General features: G+C 40.9%; 2 pseudogenes; both read left to right on the forward strand.

The window, feature by feature from the left end:
• Positions 1-308: 308 nt before the first annotated feature.
• On the forward strand, positions 309-2,300 carry LOC139009575 (protein SPT2 homolog pseudogene; annotated as a pseudogene).
• A 1,518-nt stretch (positions 2,301-3,818) lies between these two features.
• LOC139009576 (protein SET-like) lies at positions 3,819-6,232 on the forward strand (annotated as a pseudogene).
• The last annotated feature ends 770 nt before the right edge of the window (positions 6,233-7,002 follow it).

The raw sequence follows: 7,002 nt of genomic DNA on the forward strand, positions 1-7,002 counted from the left end.
AACTAAAGTAACTTATTCTCAACTGAATGATTATGTCAATGAATGTGGAACAATCTACTAATTTATCTGTGGATGTAAAACTTTTATTTAAAGTTTCAAAGGTGGGAGCGCAGCGTTGGACCTGTAAGGATATAAGCCGTTTGAGGAAGGGGGTGGGCAGAGCACCTTGGACAGCGCCAAAAGTGGTGGTGCTGAGTAGAGGTAGGAAAGAGGCGGCCAGCCAGTTCATTTGGCTGCAGCTGGCCGCCGGGTAAGATGCGTTCTCATCCCTCTCTGAGAGGCGGCCCATTCTATCCAGTTCGGTCAACATGGATTTCAGGGAAATTCTCATGATAGCTTCTAAAGGACAAGGAACCAACAGCACACTGAAAAGGTATAGTTTGGCAGTGGGTCCTGCCTAAAAGACCCAAAAGTTAAGGGTGTCCAATCAGCAGTGTGCAAGCTTTTCTCAAAAGAAAAGAGGAGGAGCTCAGAAGAAAAGCCATACAGGAAAAGGAGAAAAGAAGAACTACTCAAAAAGCGAATTGAGCTAAAACACGACAAGAAAGCAAGAGCTATGGCCAAGAGGACAAAGGACAATTTCCATGGTTAAATGGGATTCCTGTTGAGGAAAAGTAAAAAAAAAAGATAGGCAATGGAAAGCCACACTAGTCAGGGAACAGACCAAGAGTATGAGATGGAAGAAGAGGAAGAATTCTTAGAACACAATCAGGCAGCATCAGAGCAGGAGTATGAAGAAGAGCAAGAACCTCCTCCCAAAGTTGAAAATAAACCAAAGGTCCCCCTTAAAAGTGCCCCACCATCACGACTTCACTGACCTACTCAGGCTGGCTGAGAAAAAGCAGTACGAACCAGTGGAAATCAAGGTAGTGAAAAAAACCAGAAAAGTGGCCTATGACTGCACAAGAACTTAGGGAGGGAAGGAAGACATATGAAAAAGGAACCTGAGGCAGATGCAGGACTGCCTCTGACCAAAAAGGTGCCCTCTTAGACAGAAAGTATGGGCACGAAACCTAGCAGAGTTTCTGGGGACAAGCATCCTTCTCCCAAGGGCACTGCCCTTCCTCGCCCTGAGAAGAATTATAGACCAAGCACAGCTAATAAGAAACATTTAGGTTTGTTTTCATCCAAATCTATGCCAGGAGAGAGGCCCAAAGTAGGATCTAGCAACTGCTCCCAACCCTCGTTTCGGGAGGACCATGACAGGCCTGTTTTCAATGGGCCTGGAAAGACCCACTCGAGCACCTATTCACCAAGTGTTCCAAAGGCTTCTGCTAAAAGGACTCAGAAATCTGTTACTGAGCACAAAGCCAAAAATCTCCTCCCCATCCTAGCCATTCCAGACCTGGACCCGTGGTCACCCCACATAAGGCTAAGAGTCCAGGTGTCAGGCAGCCAGGCAGCTCCAGCCCAGCTTCTGAGCAGCCCAGCACAGAGAGTGTTTAGCCTACAGTTAGTTCTGGCTCCATGCCCAGGTGCCAGAATGGCAGCCCCAGCTCAGGACCTGAGCGATCAACCAGTGGGACCAAGAGGCCAGCCAGTGACTCAAATCCTCCTGGAAGGACAGTCAGTAGTACAGGGGCCTCTGGACGACCCATCAGTGGCTCAGGTGGTTCTGGGAAGTCAGAGGTCAGTTCTGGTGGCCCTGGGTGGCCTGTGCACAGTCCACATGACTGATGACCAGTGAGTGGCTCAATGCCCCCCCACCCCCAGGAGGTCAGTCAGTGGCCCTGGGGGATCAGTAAGTGGCTCAGTTCCAGCTGGATGGCCTATCAGCAGTTCAGGCCCTAGAAGACCAGTGAGCAGCTTGGGACCTGGGTGAAGAGTTAGTAGCTCAGATCCTCCCCATAAGCCCTAATGCACTTTTGTCTCAGAAACAGTATCTTCTAAGAATATCATTACCCAGCCCAGCAATGGACAGATGAATGGAATGAAGCCTTCCTTAGCTGGCTACAGATCTGCCCAAGGTCCTGAAAAGTTTCCCTTCCCTAGAGGTTACAAAAGACCCTGAGAATGTGAAGAGGAGGAACATGAGGACTATGACTCCGAAATGGAAGATTTTATCGAAGATGAAGGAGAATCTCAGGAAAAAATATCCAAGCACATTCTTTGGCTATGACCGAAAAAAATACAAAGATGAAAGTGATTATGCCTTATGTTACATAGAGAGTAGTTGGAGAGAACTGCAGAAGGAAGAAGCAAAGAGTTTAAGACCTGGTATGCAAAAGGACTTTGAGGGAATGAGACAGGAGGAAGAAGCAACAAAATGCAGAGCGGTCAAGAAGCTGAAAAGACATTAGCTGCTGCTTTTATTTATTTTTGTGAAACTCTGGAGACACTCTACTGCAAAGAAGTCCTGCCTTCGGACTGAAGAAGCCCGTTATCACTTTAGATTTATACTTGGGACCTCACGGACAAGGAATGGATACTATATATTTTGAGCGTAAAGTATTTTCAAATACCTTCCGGGGTAAAAGCTGTAGTGCAGATGACATAACTGCTCACAGGTGCTGGCCCTGATCCTGATGAGCTATGCACTCTAACATGGGGCCCACTCAACAGTCAGCCAATCTTCTTTTGGTCCTTTGCTATTTTAAAAAGGAAAAAAAGATTGCCTCTTGACTTCCATAATTCTGTTGATGGGTGAGTACGACAATGGCCGGCTCCCAATCAAACTTATTTTGTCTTTTTATGAGGAATCTGGCCCTTCCATGAATATTGCCAGGAATAAAGTCACCTGTTCTAATCCATATGTTTGGATTGAGAACTTGAAAATGTAGAGTAGGCTTTATAATTATATGGATGTCATCTCTGTGGCTTTGAAGTAAAAAGTAGAATAAATTATATTGTATTCTATATTCATGGATTGGATGCTGAGAATTCTTATTCACTGATTTAGGTGTTTAGGCAATTAACCAAAAAAATTTTAAGTTAAAAAACAAGCTATTCCATTTGGTGTAAGAATATTCTTTTCCAAATTTTTCTTTCAGATTTATTGTAAAATAGATAATGTTACAGTGCTGATTTTATTTAAAAAGTCATTTTATATTGTAGAAAAAATATATTATTCAAAGATTAGAGCTGAAAGAGTAATAGTTTAAAAAATAAGCAAGTGACACGTGAGGCTTCTCTTACTCCCCCACTATAAAGATATTTTGGAATCCAAAGTGCCCTTGTATCTCGTGATGTTAATGACTTCGCATTTTTATCTTAAAATTCCTTAGCAATTAATGACAAAACCCAAAAACTAAATTCATGTGTATCAAGAGGAAATAAATATATAAAGTTTAAAAGGTGGGAATGAAGAGTACCAAAATTTTGCACTGGACATACTGATTTTGAGCTCATCGTTAAGAAATAAAAATGAGAAAGACCCTACAGTTGTCTCCAATTCCTTTCTAAAAGATTTAGTTGGAAAAAAACTGGTGTAGGAAGAGAACTTTACCAGGAGTTTCTCTAATTTTTAAAAATTCTTTATTGTTTAAAGTATTACATATGTCTTCTTTTTCCCCCATTGAACTCTCCCTGGCTGCTCCCACCACCAAGCACATGCCCTCACTCCCTACTGTCTGTGTTCATTGGTTATGCTTATATGCATACATACAAGTTCTTTGGTTGATCTCTTACCCCACCCTCGCACCCTCCCCTGCCTTCCCTCTGAGGTTGGATGGTCTGTTCAATGCTTTTAAGTCTCTGGATCTATTTTTATTCATCAGTTTATGTTGTTCATTATCTTCCACAAATGAGTTAGATCATGTGATATTTATCTTTCTCTAACTGACTTATTTCGCTTAGCATAATGCTCTTCAGGACCATCCATGCTGTTGCGAATGGTAGGAGTTACTTTTTACAGCCTTGTAGATGTACCATTGTGTAGATGTACCACAGTTTTTTAATCCACTCATCTGCTGATGGGCATTTAGGCTGTTTCCAATTCTTAGCTATTGTAAATTGTGCTACTATGAACATAGGGGTGCATACATCCTTTCTGATTAATGTTTCTAGTTTCTTGGGATATATTCCTAGAAGTGGGATTACTGGGTCAAATGGGAGTTCCATATTTAGTTTTTTGAGAAAACTCCATACTGTTCTTTACAGTGGCTGCACCAGTCTGCATTCCCACCAGCAATGCACGAGGGTTCCTTTTTCTCCGCATCCTCTCCAGCACTTGTCATTTGTTGATTTGTTGATAGCCATTCTGACAGGTGTGAGATGGTACCACATTGTTGTTTTGATTTGCATCTCTCAGATAATAGTGACTTTGAGCATGTTTTCATATGTCCCTTGGCCTTCCTTATGTTCTCTTTCAAAAAGTATCTATTTAGGTCCTGTGCCCATTTTTTGATTGGGTTGTTTATCTTCCTTTTGTTAAGTTGTATGAGTTCCCTATAAATGTTGGAGATTAGTCCCTTATCAGATGTAACATTGGCGAATATGTTCTTCCATGCAGTGGGCTTTCTTGTTGTTTTGTTGATGGTTTCTTTTGCTGTGCAGAAGCTTTTTATTTTGATGTAGTCCCATTTGTCTATTTTCTCTTTAGTTTCCATTGCCCTAGGAGTTGTATCGGTGAAAATATTGCTTCGGCACATGTCTGAAATTTTGCTACCTATGGGTTCTTCTAAGATTTTTATAGTTTCCAGTCTCCCATTTAAGTCCTTTATCCATTTTCAGTTTATTTTTGTGTATGGTGTAAGTTGGTGGTCTAGTTTCTTTTTTTTCTCATGTATCTGTCTAATTTTCCCAACACCATTTATTGAAGAGACTTTCTTGACTTCATTGTTTTCTCTTGCCTCCTTTGTCAAATATTAATTAAGCATAGTGGTTTGGGTCAATTTCTGGGTTCTCTATTCTATTCCATTAATTGATATGTCTGTTCTTGTGCCAATACCAGGCAGTTTTGAGAACAGTGGCTTTGTAATACAGCTTGATATCTGGTATTGAGATCTCTTCTACTTTGTTCTTCTTTCTCAGGATTGCCACAGCTATTTGGGATCTTTTTTAATTCCAGATAAATTTTTGGAGAGTTTGTTCTAGGTCTTTGAAATATACTGTTGGTATTTTAATGGGGAGTGCATTGAATCTATAGATTGCTTTGGGTAGTATGGACATTTTAATGATGTTGATTCTACCAATCCATGAACATGGTATGTTCTCCCATCTGTTTATGTCTTTCTTTATCTCTCTATCTCTTTTTTCAACATTCTGTAGTTTTATGAGTAGAGTTCTTTTACCTCCTTAGTTAAGTTTATTCCTAGGTATCTTAATTTTTTTGTGTGAAATAGTAAATGGGATTTTTTTAAAAATCTCTCTTTCTGTAAGTTCACTATTGGTGTATAGAAATGCCATAGAATAGTGCTCAGCGTGCCTTCGAGCCCGGTGACTTCCCAGCATTCAGATCCTCGGACTTTCCTCACAGCATAGCCCCCAAACATCAGTCCCTCACTCCCATCTCAAATGAAGAAACCAAAACTGCCTCCAGCCCCCAAGCCAGAGAAGAAGCCGACCCTTAGGATGTGCCAAAGGGAGAAAAAGAACAGCAAGATGTGATTGAACATATTGATGAAATATAAAATGAAATAGACAGACTTAATGAATAAGCCAGTGAGGAATAATGCCAGTGGGGTATTTCTGAAAGTAAAACAGAAATATAACAACTCTGCCAACCATTTTTTCAGAAGAGGTCAGAATTGATTGTCAAAATCCCACATTTTGGGATAACAACATTTGTCAACTATCCACAAGTGTCTGCACTGCTTGGGGAAGAGGATGAAGAGGCACTGCATTATTTGACAAGAGTTGAAGTGACAGAATTTGAAGATATTAAATCAGGTTACAGAATAGATTTTTATTTTGATGAAAATCCTTACTTTGAAAATAAAGTTTGCTCCAAAGAGTTTCATCTGAGTGAGAGTGGTGATCCACCTTCAAAGTTCACTGAAATCAAATGGAAATCTGGAAAGGATTTGATGAAACATTCAAGTCAAACACAGAATAAAGCCAGCAGGAAGAGACAGCATGAGGAACCAGAAAGCTTCTTTACCTGGTTACTGACCATTCTGATGCAGGTGCAGATGAGTTAGGAGAAGTCATCAAAGATGACATTTGGCCAAATCCATTACAGTACTACTTGGTTCCTGACATAGATGATGAAGAAGGGGAAGGGGAAGAAGAAGATCATGATGATGAGGGGGAAGAAGGAGAGGAAGATGAAGGAGAAGATGACTAATGAACACTGATGGGTCCCAACCTTTTAAAATTTTTTCCAGTCCCTGGGAGCAAGTCGCAGTCTATTTATTCTTTTCCTTCTCCTGCCCCTTGTGCTCAGTCGCCCTGTTTTTGAGGTCTCTTTTCTCTCCTTTAGACCATCTTTACACCATGGTTCTCACCTTCTTTGGGGGGAGGGTCTACCTTGAGCAGAATACAGTGGGAAAAGAATCTTTGCCCCTTTCTGTTCCAAATTCATTTTTATCCCTTCCTGTCTCAAGAAAAACTTAATGGAATCAACACCACCGTGCTCTGTGGGAAAAAAGGAAAACCTTCGCTCCCTTAGCTCTGCTGGGAGCTGGAGGTATCTAGGCCCCTGTGTAGTATTGCATAGAATTCTAGCTTTTTTCCCTCCCTTCTCTGTATATTGGACTCAGAGATTACACTGTGTCTCTGTAAATATGGACAGTTAGCATTTACCAACATGTATCTGTCTACTTTCTCTTGTTTAAAAAAAGAGAAAAAGCTTTAAAAGGGGGGGGGGGAGTTCAGCAAAGGGGGATTTGAGATGTTTGGGTGGGTTAAGTGGGCATTTTGAAAACATGGCTTCTACTTTGGCATGTTTAATTGTGATGTCAAACAGGCATCATTGCAGTCTAAGATGACACTTTTAAAATAGAATTCTCTTCTAATGATTACTTGAACCCTGCCACTCGATGGGAGAATAAGCAGAACCTGTAGGATCTTATTCGGAATTGACATTTCTCTATTGTAATTTTGTTCCTGTTTATTTATTTA

This window comes from Myotis yumanensis, unplaced genomic scaffold (assembly GCF_028538775.1).
Source record: "Myotis yumanensis isolate MYYU_CA2020_CCGP unplaced genomic scaffold, mMyoYum1.0.hap1 SCAF_4, whole genome shotgun sequence".
Taxonomy (NCBI): Eukaryota; Metazoa; Chordata; class Mammalia; order Chiroptera; family Vespertilionidae; genus Myotis; species Myotis yumanensis.